The 17,417-nt window shown below is 39.6% G+C and overlaps 1 long non-coding RNA gene and 1 other non-coding gene across 2 annotated transcripts; both read left to right on the top strand.

Moving 5' to 3' along the window:
• Positions 1-373: 373 nt before the first annotated feature.
• LOC101744781 (uncharacterized) lies at positions 374-2,160 on the top strand. Its single transcript, XR_009974797.1, has 2 exons — positions 374-1,271; positions 1,563-2,160. It is a non-coding gene; the product is annotated as an uncharacterized LOC101744781 (long non-coding RNA).
• A 12,037-nt stretch (positions 2,161-14,197) lies between these two features.
• TRNAE-UUC (transfer RNA glutamic acid (anticodon UUC)) lies at positions 14,198-14,269 on the top strand. The gene has a single exon. It is a non-coding gene; the product is annotated as a tRNA-Glu (tRNA).
• Positions 14,270-17,417: the final 3,148 nt, after the last annotated feature.

Here is a 17,417-nt window from a genome sequence, read left to right as displayed (position 1 = left end):
CATTAGAAATATAGTTAAAAAAAATCAAATGGTTTTTCTAATGCGAATCAAACTGCGATTAATGTCAAAGGAAATGATGTCATCGTCACAATGACAGTAATTTTAGCGTAATCACCATGGTTAGGCAATGTTGCATCGAATTGCGCAATATTGAGCAACCGCTTGAAACTGAAAACGGCACATTACATATTATGTGTAATACTTGTGAAATAAGATTTTAAATTAATGGAAACGAATATTTCTTTAACGAACAAAGTAACCAACAAAAAAACATAATAAAAAGGTATCAATGGATATGGATATAACAAAGGCACAAATATATAGGATGGAACAAACATCTGTAAGAGAACCAACACTTGAATGATGACTCATAGATCTATGAAATCTAGAATCAAAAGTGAATTTCACAATGTTATGTAATAATTCGATATAAAATCACCAGTTCGGCGTCAGAGTAATCACAGTGGCTTCGGCTTTGATCTAACCAGTTCTCTTCATATTTTCAAATCTACATACGACATGCGCGGAGTAGTTGAATTCTTTGGATTTTCTCCGTTTGAGAGGAATCGAGTGCGTGGTCCGTTTTGGGAGTTTGACAGACGTGGCTTTTATGGTCCTGAAAGGCATTCGACACGACATGAAGCGTCACGTTGCTGGAGTCATTTCAGACCACCAAGGCCTGATTTTGCTTGCCATCATCACAGCCCCGACCGTGAACGACTTTGCCACAGACATCCAAGGCCGCCACCTCATCAACATCCACAAATAAACCATGGACACCAATATTGCAAGTGTTCTCGAAGTCTTTGTGAAAGATTTGCTGGAATATCCCACGAACTGCCTTGCTTCAGACGCGACGACCACAGTGCTGAGCGAAGACATGAACACCGTGGACCACCTGGACGAGGGGTTCCACATAGGGGTCATCGACACGGGAAAGGTCCGGAAAGGCACTGTTCGAGTGGGATGGACAGCAGTCCAGAGCGTGGTAGACGCTATGGACCAATAAGACACAGCCGTTGTCGTGGCTCCCGTAAGAGCCCAGGAAAGTCGCAAAGGCTGACTCAGGAAGGTGGATGTAGAAAAAGATGCGTCCGTCAATGGAAAAACTGCGATTCACGACCTTGCTGCGCTAATGATAAGGTGCAAAATACTGAAGGATCTGGCGAAGAAGACACAGGAGGAGATGGCGGAAATAACACCGTTTTGGTTCAGACGGTTTTCGTTGACACAGATCAGAGGTGCAAGTCAGTTTAATTTATCGCAAAAGGGTACATATTATAATAATTATTCACATACTAGCTGACCCAGCAAACTTCGTAGTGCCTCAATCGAGAAATAAAAGACCTAAACTTTTGTATAAAATAAACTTAAATCATACACATCAAGAAAAAACAAAATTGTTTGTTTTTATATAATTCCAAGCATTTTCATATTTATTCACCTTTTAAACCTTCTCTGGACTTCCACGAATAATTCAAGACCAAAATTAGTCAAATCGGTTCAGCCGTTCTCGAGTTTTAGCAAGACTAACGAACAGCAATTCATTTTTATATATATAGATAGATTTAGATATTTTAATATCAGTTCTTTATATATGTAATTCTCGACGAACAAAACCCTTGTATTTTTTTTTTCATAATAAATGTCGTCTATTTTTAACATAGAAATGTTTAGATTACGATTTGTATTTTGCTTGTGACGCGATCGAAAAAAACAAGATACGGCTTAGCATTAATAATGTTTTTTATAAATATTTATAAGCATTAATAATCATTCGTTTATGGTAATCACTATACCGACGATGCTAATTACTAGTGTTGATACTAAAGCAATTAAAAAAAAATGTGTGAAATTAAAAATATGAACAGAATATAAAAAAAAAAAAATTATTTACCAGTGCATTTTATGAGATTATAACATGTCTCTGCATACACATAAACCTGTTTTATATTCTATACTAATATTAAAGTTGTATATAACACACGTTTTTCGTGTCTAATAAATAAACAAGTTTTTTTAGCGGGAATAAAATAAAATTTTGCATAAGAGAATACGAAGATTGTTTTGTCAATAAAGACCATTAACATATTGAATTGTAAAATCGAATATACGTAGTTATTATTAGGTATTAGGTATAACATGAAATGGAAATTTGAATTAGATTTGAAACAACGTTTGTTTAGTAATAAAATTTATTATGAAAATGAAGTATATTTAAAAAAAATCGTTTGGATTTTTATTTTATTTAAATTTACCCAATTTTGTTTTTAAAATTTTTGTCACTGGCATGCCGTTGCAACTGCTTCAATAGGAAAAAGGTAGTCAATACGAGTTTAATTTAATTTATTGTCATTTTTTTGGGTTAACTGCTTATATGGGTGGACGAGCTCACAGCCCACCTGGTGTTAAGTGGTTACTGGAGCCCATAGACATCTACAACGCAAATGCGCCACCCACCTTGAGATATAAGTTCTAAGGTCTCAGTTTAGTTACAACGGCTGCCCCACCCTTCAAACCGAAACGCCTTACTGCTCACGGTTAAAACAGGCAGTAATTACGCAAACACAATTTTTGGCGGGTTTAATTTTTATCACTTAATTTTACTTAGTGTTTATTACTTAAGTACATTTTTTATATACGTATTTCAGTAGAAAATTTGGTAGCTGTCTGAGGGATTCGAACACCGGTACACAATATCCTTAAAGCTATGACGACCTTAAAAAGGCATGAATTGAAAGCATCAACAAAGACGAAAAATAAACAAATTCATCAGTTCACGTCAGAGTAACTCCTGGATATGGGCCTCTCGTTCGAAACCCGCACTTAAAGCTCCCTTAAGCCCGTCCCGTCTGCAGCGTAAACCTTAAATCATGTTCCCTGTCTAGTTGTAGTTGCACAAGGTAAAGCAGGTGATACAAGTGCTGTACTTCCGTAGATCAGGCTAGGTGTACACACAACAGCTCGCGTGGCTGTACGTGTGTTCGCAGCAGATAACAGAGGTAAACAGACTATTAGCGCGAACACAGTGACGGATAGAACGGCAGACATGTTGCTACTCGTAAATAGCTTTGATTGGTTAGTCGTTGTAGTAGCCAAAAACGTCCCAAACTATTATCGGACCAAATAGCGGTGGAACTGAAAATACCTGTCAGCGACGCACTCCATCAAGCTACAGAATGGAATCGATGGAGACAGCTGGTTGACGGAATCGGACGGAGTCACGATCCTCAGCAATGAGGGACCGATTGAAGAGAGTAGTGGCCAACTAATGAGATGAGGTCGCTTGGTAATCGAATAAGATGAATGATTTGTTTGCAACTGAGGTTTTTTTTTATTGCTTAGATGGGTGGACGAGCTCACAGCCCACCTGGTGTTAAGTGGTTACTGGAGCCCATAGACATCTACAACGTAAATGCGCCACCCACCTTGAGATATAAGTTCTAAGGTCTCAAGTATATTTACAACGGCTACCCCACCCTTCAAACCGAAACGCATTACTGCTTTACTTCAGAAATAGGCAGGGTGATGGTACCTACCGGTGTGGACTCACAAGAGGTCCTACCACCTGCGTCTGAGGTTGTTTAAGCGATAGTATCCAGACGCGTCAGACCATAACGGGAAAGCGCGACAACAAAGAAAGTTGAAGGGGTGTTTTTGTACAATTCATTCATTTCGGGATAAGACTTTGCTGGTTTGCTGACTGACGCAATAGTTAGCGGCCCTGACTCTTACGCCAAGGGTCACAGGTTCGAATCCTACATCGGGCAAAAATTGTGTCATGAACAAGTTGTTTTGCTCTTTACTTGGGCGATTATTATCTATACGTGTACTTATTTAATCTTTGTCAGTCTCTGGTACACCCATAACACGGAGAATCTAAATTGGGGCCGTCTTAGCGTGCGTTATTTGTTTCTAGTTATTACTATGTCAACAATGACGTTTCATTGACATCACATAGACTTCTCATGGTTATGATTCTGAATGTCAATGTAGCACGAATTTAAAATGCCAACAACATTTTTATTTCCGAACAGCATTTCACTTCGTTTTTATTGATAGGCTGCGTTTCTTTTTATTTTGTTTTTTTATTGCCTTTGTAGGCAACGACCGCACGGCCCACCTGATTGTGAGTGGTTACCGTCGCCCATGGACTTCAGCAATGCCAGAGGCAGAGCCAAGCCGCTGCCTACCGCTGTGTTTGTGTATAACATAAAAAAAATCTTAGTCGTCACGCGAATTTTGGAAACAACTACTGGAACGCACGATAAGACTACCAGAAGAGGCATCGCTCAGACCGAGCATCGAATAAAAGCTGACCGAACTTCACGACCGTGTGTTGATTTATAACTAACATCGTAGGCAGGCGGTTGTATTCATTAGCATAATAAATTCGAAACAGCTGCAAAATGTGTACCTAATAGATCCTTTATTATAACATTTACACTTAGTTCTGTGATGTGAACAGCTCGGTAAATGTTATTGGTACCTACCGGTGATTTTAAGCCCTTTATTATCAACTAGCGACCCGCCCTCGCTTCGCTTCGGAATCTGTAATTTATTATTGATTTCTCCACTATTTAATGGATGTTATTATACATATAAACCTTCCTCTTCAATCACTCTATCTATTAAAAAAACCGGCATCAAAATCCGTTGCGTAGTTTTAAACATTTAAGCATACATAGGAACAGACAGATATAGGGACAGAGAAAGCGATTTTGTTTTTTTTAAAACTATGTAGTGATGAAAATAAGTTCGTATGTGTAGCGCTTTACGAGTCAATCTCGCATTTTTCTATATTATTTTTGGATGCATAATTTTTGCCATAAAATAATAATTAATTCGTTTCTCTAAATCTTTATCGAGACATTTCAGATAACTCGTTTCAATTTACGAGTATTCTGCATGTATGAATTGTCAAAGACATTTTAATACTAATTAAAGTTTTATAGAAACTCAAAATTACGATTAAAGATTATGTTGCAAATTTTATTTTTATTTTTTATTGCATAGCTGGATGGATGAGCTCACAGCCCACCTGGTGTTTAGTGGTTACCGGAGCCCATAGACATCCACAACGTAAATGCGCTACCCACCTTGAGATATAAGTTCTAAGGTCTCAAGTGCAGTTACCTACATTTATTTCTATCATTGCTTGTTTTGCTCAGTAGGTGTCTAATAGAATTGGCTCTCAGCTATAGATAGGGTTGCCTATTACGAGTACCTACACTACTGTTTCATGTGCAATTTAATAAATCAAATATTAGAGTGAGAACACGACCTACTGGGGTCTAAGTGGGTACCGGAGCCTATAATCGCTAAAACGCCGCTTCACTCTTCAAAGAGGATGCATGAAAATTTCGCGGCAGAAATGGTGGCACCTTCCCTTGCGACTACTGCATATGAGTAGGTATCATCTATCTTGCTCATTTCGTAATGTAGTACAACAGCCTTTGTACTAACGCGAACGATATTCAATCTTAAAGTCTTAATGTGCCGTAGCACTCGGATTATGGTTTATTTTAGACTCTCATGTTTAATATCATGTCTTGTAATGGGTGAGAAGAGATCGGCCTATTTCTGCCGTGAAGCAGTAACGCCTTTCGGTTTGAAGGGTGGGGCAGCCGTTGTAACTAAACTTGAGACCTTAGAACTTATATCTCAAGGTGGGTGGCGCATTTACGTTGTAGATGTCTATGGGCTCCAGTAAACATTTAGCACCAGGTGGGCTGTGAGCTCATCCACCCATCTATACAATAAAAATAAATCAATAAAGTCCCGTAAATTCAAGATACCTCTGACTATTCGAATATGCTGTTTCTGGATAATTCCTAACGAGCTCCCTCCACTAGAGTTATCTGATTGTCTGTTTTTTTGATTTTTATTAGCTTGGTTACTCAGAAAATATCATCGTTCTGACGTTGAATTTCAAGGTCGTATTAGCAGTTCCAATTGAGGGCCATCTCGACCTTCAAGCCGGACGTATATGTTCTACAAGGTACAATGGCACGGGATTATCTTCTTTTTATTTCTACCTGACCTTACCATATACTTTAAAACGCAGTATGTATAACTTTGCGACTTATTTATATATTATTGTAGTTTGTGATGCAGTGCGTAATAAAAGCACGCCTTAGCATGAGGAAGATCCTAACTGTGAGTACATTTCTGGGGTCTTATTTCGGGTTCAATGACCACGGACATGATTACGGCGAGAGAACTGATAAATGTGAACATAATGCTATTATTATCTATAGACGAATGTTCTCCGAACACACCTATTTCAATTAAATGTAAGGAGAGTGTTTGTTTTTTGCTTTTTTATTTACTGACGTTTGGAGCTTATATGCTTTTTATACAGTAAAAGGCACCTAATAATTTTATTGGTTCAAAAGCTTCAATAGCCTGTGAACCGGGACTGAATTTACAATTATAGGTGACCTATGAAAATTCTATTTATTATAAAGAAACATGATTATTTTTGAAGTGAAACTTCTTTAGGTGCGTTGAGAGTAAAATTTAACTCGCGACAGATTAGTTACGACTAGAGAGACAAGATACAATTCAGGAACAGCGAGAGTGTGAAAATAGGCAGAGCGTCTCGCGAACCATTGCTTACGGGCATCGGCCACTAGATTTTTTAATTTTTTTTTATTGCTCATATGTGTAGACGAGCTCACAGCCCACCTGGTGTTAAGTGGTTACTGGAGCCCATAGACATCTATAACGTAAATGCGCCACCCACCTTGAGATATAAGTTCTAAGGTCTCAGTATAGTTACAATGGCTGCCCCACCCTTCAAACCGAAACGCATTACTGCTTCACGGCAGAAATAGGCAGCGTGGTGGTACCTACCCGTGCGGACTCACAAGAGGTCCTACCATCAGTAGATGGCTTGTTATTAGTTTCTCATTGCTCCAGGCTACTGCCTGACATATAAACGGTCTTATATTTTATTTAGTTTAGCGACATCTATTGGATTCATATAAAGTACTACATTGCAAGGACAAAGGTGTGAACAGATTAGTTTCTAAAAAAAATTTAAGAAAACCACAATACATACCGAAAAGAAGTTTCACTTCTTTCACATGCACCAAGTTGCACGCGCACCAGTTCATATTGAAGCACAAACTAGACCAGAAACAATAAAAAAAGACGAAAAATTCAAAGTAATATCCACGATGACGTTCGCACATGGCTGTTTGCGTAGAACAATCGTGGCCCTTATTTATGAGCCAAATTGGTAGATTGTCAATACTGCTCGGGATAAGTGAATCGTTACATTGGATTAGCTTCACGGCTGATTGGTACGGTTCAATTATTTTACCACATCTATATGTTCCTATTAACAGCCTATGTCGCATTAACTCGTATACATCGCCACTGTTTAATGTTTTGATTTACAAAAACAAATACTATATGCACCGTAAAATCTTGAGTCGTTTCTTTCTCAACAAAATGAATTCAAGTTAAATTTTATAATAATTAACGATTTTGATTTTTAAGTCCAGATTGCTATAGTTTATACGGTTGCTTTTTTATATTTTACCTAAAATTAAGGTATCATATCTCTTGTGATATTGCTTCATACCCACTGAGTTTCTGGCCAAATCTTCTCAGTGGTCGAGTGTTAGCAAGTTAGTGTCTCTCAGGTTGAGCCCGTGAGCTCACGTACCCGTTCGCAAGAAGTTGGAATAGCCCCTTAGCGGATTGGTAGAAAAATTTCATCATCTACATCAATGAAGATCGGTGATTAAGTTCATACCACATTATGTACTTCTATCAGCCCGCAGACGTTCACTGCTGGACATAGACCTTTTTTTATTGCTTAGATGGGTGGACGAGCTCACAGCCCATCTGGTGCTACTGGAGCCCATAGATATCTAGCTGTAACTGGAGCCCATAGACATCTACAACGTAAATGCGTCATCTACCTTGAGATATAAGTTCTAAGGTCTCAGTATAGTTACAACGGCTGCCCCACCCTTCAAACCGAAATGCATTACTGCTTCACGGCAGAAATAGGTAGGGTGGTGGTACCTAAACAAACCGGTTGTAATCTGATTGTATTAAGTCTTGGCCAAAATAGAGCGCTGAGATGGTTCCAACAGCAAACCGACAGCATTATTTTCCATCAAGAAATCGACAAACCTTTTTTGATTTGATGGTAACGATTTAACTAACTGATTTTTTCATTGTGTTTGTTTGTTTTGTAAAGCTAGGTATAAAGTATTGGACTACAAGCTTCTACCAATCTTTAATAGCGCTTAAATAGTTTAACTATCGATAGATCCGGCTAACGGTAATCGACCACAAATTAGCTGATCTGCGTATATCGTAGCTGGCGACCGCGGCGCGTGCAAGCGCAACGTTCCGATCTAATCCGGATCGAGATAGCTCACACAACACACAAGCGGTAGCGTTTTAGAACTGCAATCGAAAACCAAAACTTTTCTCTGAGGAAATGACCTATCAAATTAAAAAAAAACAATTACATATTTTTTAGACACCCGCACTTTTTATTATCGATTTAAAATTTAATGGGTATTCGGCTAAATAAGACTTAGGACAATGATAAAACGTAGCTTTAAAATAGAAACTATCAGCTGTTTGAGTAAATTTTATTAATTAAAAGGTTCATCTCGGAGCAATCACAACTATGATACAATTTTCGGAGATATTAGATGGCTTTTTTTTTTTTTTTTTTGTCAGGAGGAAATCGCCGGACTCCCACCCTCCACTGGGGATGGAGGGTGGGGCATGTCGGAGTCGAACCGACTAAAACCTCCTGTCGCTCAACAACCAACGTCCAACCCTCGCATGAGACAGAACTCATGAAAAGGCAAGGGGAGGAGAGTGAAGCGTTTAGTGCGGAGCACATCTCTCCCATCACCCTCCCCCTCGGGACGCCGGGCCAGCGATCGTCGGCGCCACGACCACCAGCCCTCTCGGTCGGCAGGCTGTCCGAAGCCCGCCTAGATGGCGCCGGTTTGAATTGGTTATCCTACGAAATACCCCGCTGGGTCAGAACCAGCGTGGGTCGAGGATAGCCGGCCTTCCATCACCCGGATGCTCTTGCGTAAAACGCGTGCAGAGCAGCTTGCACGTCCTCTTCTTAGGCCCCCTTCGCCGGGCCCCAGACCGACATATCAGGGGGACCCGAAACACTTAGAGGGCCAGGGCTAGGGCGAGATCCGCCTCCCTGGCCCCCGCTCGACGGCGGCGGGCTTGTGCGTCTCTCACGCGCCCCGCCGCCTCCTTCTGCGAGATGGTGCAATCGCAGAAGTCGAGCATCGCCTTCCACGACTCGTCGTTGCCGAGCATCGATGCCACAACACTCGGCAACGACAAGTCGTTTCCTATTTTTGCGACAAGGACACGGCGCCACCCCTCCCATGCGGGGCAGGCAACGAGCGTGTGCTCCGCCGTGTCCAAGTCGCAACCACAATGGTAACACTCTGCCGTCGGCTCGGCTCCGATCCGGTGCAGGAACTCACCGATATTAGATGGCTAGTGACGTATAAAGTATATTACGCGCCCCCGAAATGAAACTAAAGTCGATTTATTAAACGCGTTAGTATGTATCTACAAAAGAAGATATTCAGAGTGAAAAAATAGAATCTCACTTAATAATTAAGTAGATCTTTGATTTCAGGGGCTGATCAAGCAATTGCTTGACATTGTGAGCCCGCACTCTGAATATTTATGCTATGAAGCAGTAATGCGTTTCAGCTTGAAGGTTGGAATAGCCGTTGCATTGTAAAAACGGAGACTTAGAACTCAAGTCCCAATGTGGGTGGTGGCATTTACGTTTTTGATGTCTATGGGCTTAAGTGACCACTTAACACAAAGTGGGTTAGGAGCTCGTACACTCACCTTAGCAATAGAAAAAAGTTTACCCCAAGGATTCGCTGCCGACGGAAGAGTCGAGGCTAGTTGAGATACCGAGTTGCTAAGCGGTCGCTCGTCAACTGTCTTCAACTTGTTTGTCCAGTGCAAAGCGCTAGAGTGCTGGTAGCACTCCGCACAGCCTTTATCCCCTCACTCGCCCCATGTCCTCACTGCCGGGACTCAAGCCGGGACTAACGCACATAAGGCCTCCTCTGGCTCACGTCTTCGGTCAACCATTTGTCATCGAAAATTTCTAAGACCTGGAACCATGTCGCATGCTGATTGACAGTATTCACGTCCTGGTGACGGTAGCTATTTGTGCTTGGAATTGGAAATAAGTTCGGCGGCAATCAAAGTATTGAAAATGAAAACGCTATCTGCTATCACTGTATCACTGTCCAAGCTAAATAGAGTATCAGTGATTTCAGTATTCAAAGCTGAGCGGCGTGGATCCGTGAGAGCACTCACTCGAGGAGCTTAGCGCCTGTCGCAGCTTTAAGCTCATCGAGTCGGATTCTTGACAAAGGTCATTTGTAAGCGTTTCCTATTAAAGAAAAATAGGCAGTAAAAGAAGCATAGGGACTCCAATGACAGGGAGTGATCCCTAGCATACGTTAGGAAGACGGGATTTTCGCATTGGGGTCTGTTTAGTTACAATTCAAATCGCACATACTACCCCAAAGCTAAAACACGTGGCGTGACGAGCAAGCGATTCAACCTTCCAGACATAAAAGCATCTAAATATTTTTTCTCGTGCTTATTTTTTTTTTTTGCTTATATGGGTGGACGAACTCACAGCCCACCTGGTGTTAAGTGGTTACTGGAGCCCATGGACATCTACAACGTAAATGCGCCACCCACCTTGATATATAAGTTCTAAGATCTCAGTATAGTTACAACGGCTGCCCCACCCTTCAAACCGAAACGTATTACTGCTTCACGGCAGAAATAGGCAGGGCGGTGGTACCTACCCGCGCGGACTCACAAGAGGTCCTACCGCCAGTAGTTATGCTATTATGATTAAATGCGCTTAAATTCTGTTCACGAATGTAATTTACTAATATTGATTTTTAACTGAAGGATTCCAATAGTTATCAAAACACGAAAATTTTAGCGAATTTAAACGATTTAATGTATACCTTTTAAGTAATGAAAACATGAAAAAAACCCTCGGCAAATATGCCAGTTCTATCGTAGGTAACTATACTGAGACCTTAGAACTTGTATCTCGAGGTGGGTGGCGCATTTACGTTGTAGATGTCTATGGGCTCCAGTAACCACTTAACACCAGGTGGGCTGTGAGCTCGTCCATCCATCTAAGCAATAAAAAAAAAAAGGCAGATTGTTTTTATGTTATAGCTAAATGTTGATTCTTACTTTTCGAACAAGGATCTCTCCGCTTAATAAATTCAGAGCCTAAACAAACTTCCTATAGAGGTCCTAAAACAATTTTCGGTCTCTTAGATTTGTATTTCTTAAGGCTGGGTTTTATACTGTTTCTCGGGTACGGCCCAATGGGCATGTGAGATTGGTTGCGTGAATCCACGTCTTGCCGTTTTATTTTAAATGGCTTGTGTGCTGTAACAATTAATTAATAAAATTGTGAGATCGCGCATTAAATCATCCAGATTTTTTCCAAATGCAGGCGGACTCGGAAGAAGCCGGAAGTGGGCAGAACCGCCTTATTTCACCACTCGACCATTCTCGACGAAGGAAATGGTCGCGCACCACAATCCGAAGAGCGATAATGTCTCTCACTTTATTCTATGCGATAGTATATGCGGTACCAATTTTTTTTCACATCTTCATCTTTTGGCGGTTTTTTTTTTAAAGAGAGTTTATGACCTGGTAACTAAGACCTTTAGGTCAAGTCTTATTTTAATTTTGAGATGAGATGATATGGGATGAAATATAATCTCAGTGATGGTTAAAATGGTGATTATTTACTGAGACTTTTTCAGTGGGCTTTCTGGAGGATCCCGAGAAGCTACGTCGAGAAGCTTTGTTTCATTTTCCCACATTTGCGCACTTTCACAGATATTAAACAGTTAATAAACCACCGTTATTACACACGTGTTTCTTCAGAAACACTAAATAACACAAACCACACAATTACTTCACTCCTCGCGTTCCCGCCAAAAAGTCCTCTTTTGGCGGGAATCATATTAATGTCACAGATTGTAATAACATTATTATGCAGCCTTCTAAGGATTTTTAGGTTGGTAATCTTTTGCATGATGGTGATTGATGATACAAGACAGCGCGGGAGGCCACCAATGCGGTGGACCGACCAAATTAAAACTGCAGTGGGAGGTCCCCTAAATGAGTGCAGTAGAATGGCCTCGAGCACGGAGAGATGGCGCGACATCGTGAGACGCATCAAGTCTGCCCCTTCCAATAACTACATGACGATCACGACCACTCTGTCAAGAGTAACACGATTGAGAAGAAGAAGAAGATTGCTAGATGGCATTGACCAGATATGTTGGGTGAATGTTTATCGAAGTTCATTCATGCTTAATTTTCCATAGCCAGTCTGATTTCATGGGTTCACTGATGATTATCCCACGGTAGAAATAGGCATAATGCTACCCACGTGGATTCACATTAAGATATTTTCTCGAATGACATAATCTCGTACGCGTCGTTCGAGATACTTTACAGTCTAAATCCACCCTTAAATGCGTACGTAGTTCGACAAAAAATATCCCTTATAAAAGGGGTGTTTTTTTCCTTGTCATATTCAAAGAGTTCCAGAATTTTCGAAGCTCTTAAGCACTATCGAATGAACCGTTTTGTGATCCGATGCATGGAATATTGACGCTATTTTATTAAGGGGGGTCATTATTGTGCTAACTAAAACACGAGTATGATTTAGCTCGAACAAGCTGTGGGTTGAAATAATATTTCGGTGAGCACACACATTTCGTACCTTTAAGGCTTCGTCAAACAGAACGCGTACTTAGCGCTGCGCTTTAACGTCGCGCTCTTTTCATGTCACACAAATTGACTAGATGAGATGACAACGCTCCTTGACGGAACTTAACGCCAAATTATAGTGCCTTTCTATAACAGTCTGAAAATTTAAAAATATTAAGATGTCCAGTGATTCACATGTGGCATTGTATAACCATAGGTATTTTCTAACTAATTCTATCAATTTTTCAGTATTTCCAGTATTTTAATACACACTCGAATGCTAAAATAAAATTTGTAAAAAATTACAACGCCTGACGTCAAAGCGTCCTAACGCCGCGATAGAGCGTTGCGTACTTATAGCGCTGGGGCTCTGTTTTTTTTTTTGGAGTTTACTCCTTTAGAATCGATTTACATATATAGGCCCGGGGTATGAAAATTATGGGGACCAAAATCGTACTAGCATGTCACACGAAATGCGTTATGCGCCTGATTGGCTCCTGATTGCGTGATGCGTGCGCGCGCCAATCAGGAGCCAACGCGCGGCCGCGTTATCGCAGGTGACGCCGGGCTGCTGCGCCGGCAGTCCGCCACAAAGCCTCGTACTGATCGCGCGTTTCTCTCATTATTGTATTTTCATATATTTTTTAGTCGTTTGTTTTGTGTCTCTGAATTGCAATTTTGCAGTTTTGATTTTAATACTTTAAGCGTTTAAGCACATACCTTTAAGCTTAAAGTATGCGATTGATTTAAATGAGACGAAAAGTTTACAATTTTACCTACTTGATTTTTTATTTTATAAACCGATGGAATACATGTTTATAAGTTGCCGAAAGTATAAAACACATTTTCTTAAATTTTTTAGTTACGCTACTTTAAAGATGCGATATTTTTTGTATTAGACACATAAAATCTGGAACTTTCTTGACTGTCTCTATCTTTTTCTAAAGCCCCTTTTAAAGAAGGACAGGCAAACATTCTGGACATGCGCGAATGAACAACACGCAGTCGGACTAAAATTGTGTCTTCAAAATGCAAAAGCCTATGCAAAAATATATAGCAGTTTCTTACCGGGCTTCACTTTAATCCTACTTCTTACTGCGTGCCTTTAATGAAAGACAGTTCATCGTGCTAATTCCTGTCATGAAGCAGCTACGCGTTTCGGTTTGAAGGGTGGGGTAGCCGTTGTCACTATACTGAGACCTTAGAGCTTATATCTCAAGGTGAAGCATTTTGATTGAAAGTGTGGAGCAGCCATTATCTAATACAATGAATACATTTGACTATTAATACGAGTATGGCATCACAACATTATGTAGGTCATAAAGAACTTTGTTGTTTTTTAAAGTGATTTTATGTATTTAATTATTTCGACACACTTTGCAAGTCCCGTATGGTCTAGTGGCTAGGATACCTGGCTTTCACCCAGGAGGCTCGGGTTCGATTCCCGGTACGGGAAATCTTTTTGTCTCATTTTTTTTTCTCTTTTCATAATAATGAAAGATATTATTATAATAAGAAGAAAAAAAAACCGATGACTGTTGTGAAGTGACTGTAGCTAACAACTGTATGAAAAACTTAAACATGTTGACAATAATCGCGCGTCACACACTTTAAGATATGTATAGCCTTGGGCGAATGCGATTAAGTCGATAAACTTTGATGACAATCGGAAAATCGTTACGGCGGTGTATAAAATACGAACAAATAGAGAGACAATTTTTGAAGTTATACTTCTTTAGGCGCGTTATGAAAAATGTATGAGAATGAATTTTTACGATGCGCGCGCACCGTGACACAAAATTAACAGAATGAAGTTGCCCACTAAATCGCTCATTACAATACGACCGACGTAACTTGGCGAGTTTGAATATAGCTGCAGGTGAACTTTCCGAACCGTACCGAGAGTTACCGAATTTATACGATGTCAAGAAAAGGGATGTCCGATATGCGTGTTTGAGGATGTTGTATAATCGAATTTTTTTCAAATTGATTAAAGTTTAAATAAAAAAAAAAAAAAAATTTATTAAAAATAAAGTGTAACTTCTTACGCGCGTAAATAAGTACACGCACCCTTTTTTTTTAATGCGAACATTTAGATATGCGTAGGTGCATATTGTAACTTCGTGGCGAGATATTCTGAAGCAAAACGATACGTGAATTATTATCTTTTGAAAAGCAATATCATTATCTACACTTTATATTTGCGACAAGTGTAATTGCGACTAGCAGAATCAGCACGCGCGTAAGCTACCACAGAATTGTCGGTTAACGACCCGTTTTGTTTATTGCTTAGATGATTGGACGATCTCATCGCAAGCTTGGTGTTAAGTGGTTACCAGACATGCCGCCACCTACTTTAAGACAAGAGTTTTAAGGGCTCAGTTTTTCCAGTACAACGGCTGTCCCATCCTTCAAACCGAAACGTATTACTGCTTCACGGCAGAAATAGGTAGGGTGGTGGTTTTTTTATTGCTTAGATGGGTGGACGAGCTCACAGCCCACCTGGTGCTAAGTGGTTACTGGAGCCCATAGACATCTGCAACGTAAAAGCGCCACTCACCTTGAGCTATGAGTTCTAAGGTCTCAGTATAGTAACAACGCCTGCCCCATCCTTCAAACCGAAACGCATTACTGCTTCACGGCAGAAATAGGCAGGGCGGTGGTGCCTACCCGTGCGGGCTCACAAGACCTACAACCAGTAAAGTCAAATGCATTACATTAATTAATGAAGGTTCACGCGTAGTAATCGAAATCAATTTAACGAAATGTACGATCAGTTTTATTGTATTGTATCTGGATTCCATTTAAAATAAAATGCCTTTTAAATCAATTACAGGGTCGGACCCAGGATCAAGCAATATTATAATATTTTTATATTGAATTTATTTTGTAAAATTGTCGTATATAATAAAGCCGTCGGCGTAGCCTTAAAGATAAGACGCCAGATGCATTCGTTTCGAGTGATGTAGTTGTGCCGGTGTTCGAATCCCACACGCGGGTATAATTTTTTCTAATTAAATTCGTACTTAATTGACTTTCGTATCACAGGGAAGACATAGCGTAATAAAAAATGTGAGCGTCACGGGACGCCTGGCAGATGTGAAACATCGACATTATTTTGTAAAAGTAATATTATTATGCAGAAAATAACAGATTGTGATAGGAACTACATATATTGTCATAATGATAAAATAAAATATTACGAATAAATAATTTGTTTTCAAGTAAAACACAGGTTATGTGTACTGTAGTAAACAACACTGTATACACTGCGGAGTATACACTATAGGTATCCGAGCTCAGTGTAGCGAGAGAGATGGCTTAACGCCGGATCGAGTGAAAGAGAATCGCACAGTCGATTGCGCATGGCGACGCGTTGCCACGGCATGCGTCGCCACGCCAGAAATCGGTTTTACGTGCGGCCATAGATGTTTCACATCAAAATCGAACTAGCAAAAATTATAACATATATTTACACTTATTATTTATATATTAATACGTGAAGCAAAAACTTTGTACCCCTTTTTACGAAAATTGCGCGGACGGAGGAGTTTCATACTCCATTTACCACATATATAGAGAATGAAGAAGCAGTGCACAATGCTAATATTTTTTTTAAATAATGCATAAAAGATACATTAAATCAATAAAGAAAACATTACACACACTCCCATTTGTTTGACACACACACATGCATACTATTTGTTTACTGTCAAACTTTTCTTATTGCATAAAGTATATGGTCAAATTGAGAAAAGATTATACATTGTTTGTCTTTGTTAATGTTTGTCTAAAGTGTAGTTTTGGTGAAATCTGTGATTATAGAAGTATAATAAATGTCTTTCACAATAGAACCATAATAATGTTCAAACTTATAATTTTAGTTAATTATAGTAGAATTTCGACTACTGCCGGACCACTAGTAATTTTAATTTTATGATGTTGAACACTTTTTGAATTGTCCTCGAACTTGTAACTTGTCTAGTGATAGCCGGTTTTGGTATACACCTAAATTAATATCTCGGCAGCAAACGACTTATCAACCTTGATTATATTTAATATTGAACCTGCAATTCATAATTTGGGGTTTATTTATTTATTTAACTTAATGCACAGAAGTACAATGGCGGACTTAATGCCCATAATGTTTATATAATAATAAAAAAAAGAGTTTCTTACTTCGACTAGATTTACATCTGGTTTCACTAGTACATACTACTACATGATACGGTCAATCCTAGAAGTTATTGAAAACCGGGTATTATTCATAAGGATGCGATAAACTGAATGCTTGTATATGTTACACGTAACAGATTAGAAGAACCTAGAATTAAATACGTGGAGATTTTTGGCAAAATTCTCAATTGGGTTTGTTTGACCCCCAAAAAAATATCTGAGTACAGCCCTGATTGATAAACTCCGCGGGGACTCCGACAAATATAATGTAATAAATAAAAACGACACAACAAAAGATTGGACCCGCACCGACCTTCAGGATCGTGCACAAATTAATTGGATATTTTCGTGTACGCTCTGTAGTGTTATCATTATTTTGATATATTGACAAAGTAGAAATGGATCTCTTTGTGTCTTGCTATGAACAG

The sequence above is a fragment of the Bombyx mori genome, chromosome 14 (genome assembly GCF_030269925.1).
Source record: "Bombyx mori chromosome 14, ASM3026992v2".
Classification (NCBI taxonomy): domain Eukaryota; kingdom Metazoa; phylum Arthropoda; class Insecta; order Lepidoptera; family Bombycidae; genus Bombyx; species Bombyx mori.
The sequence above is the reverse complement of the archived record's forward strand: the minus strand, read 5'-3'. Positions and strand labels throughout refer to the sequence as shown.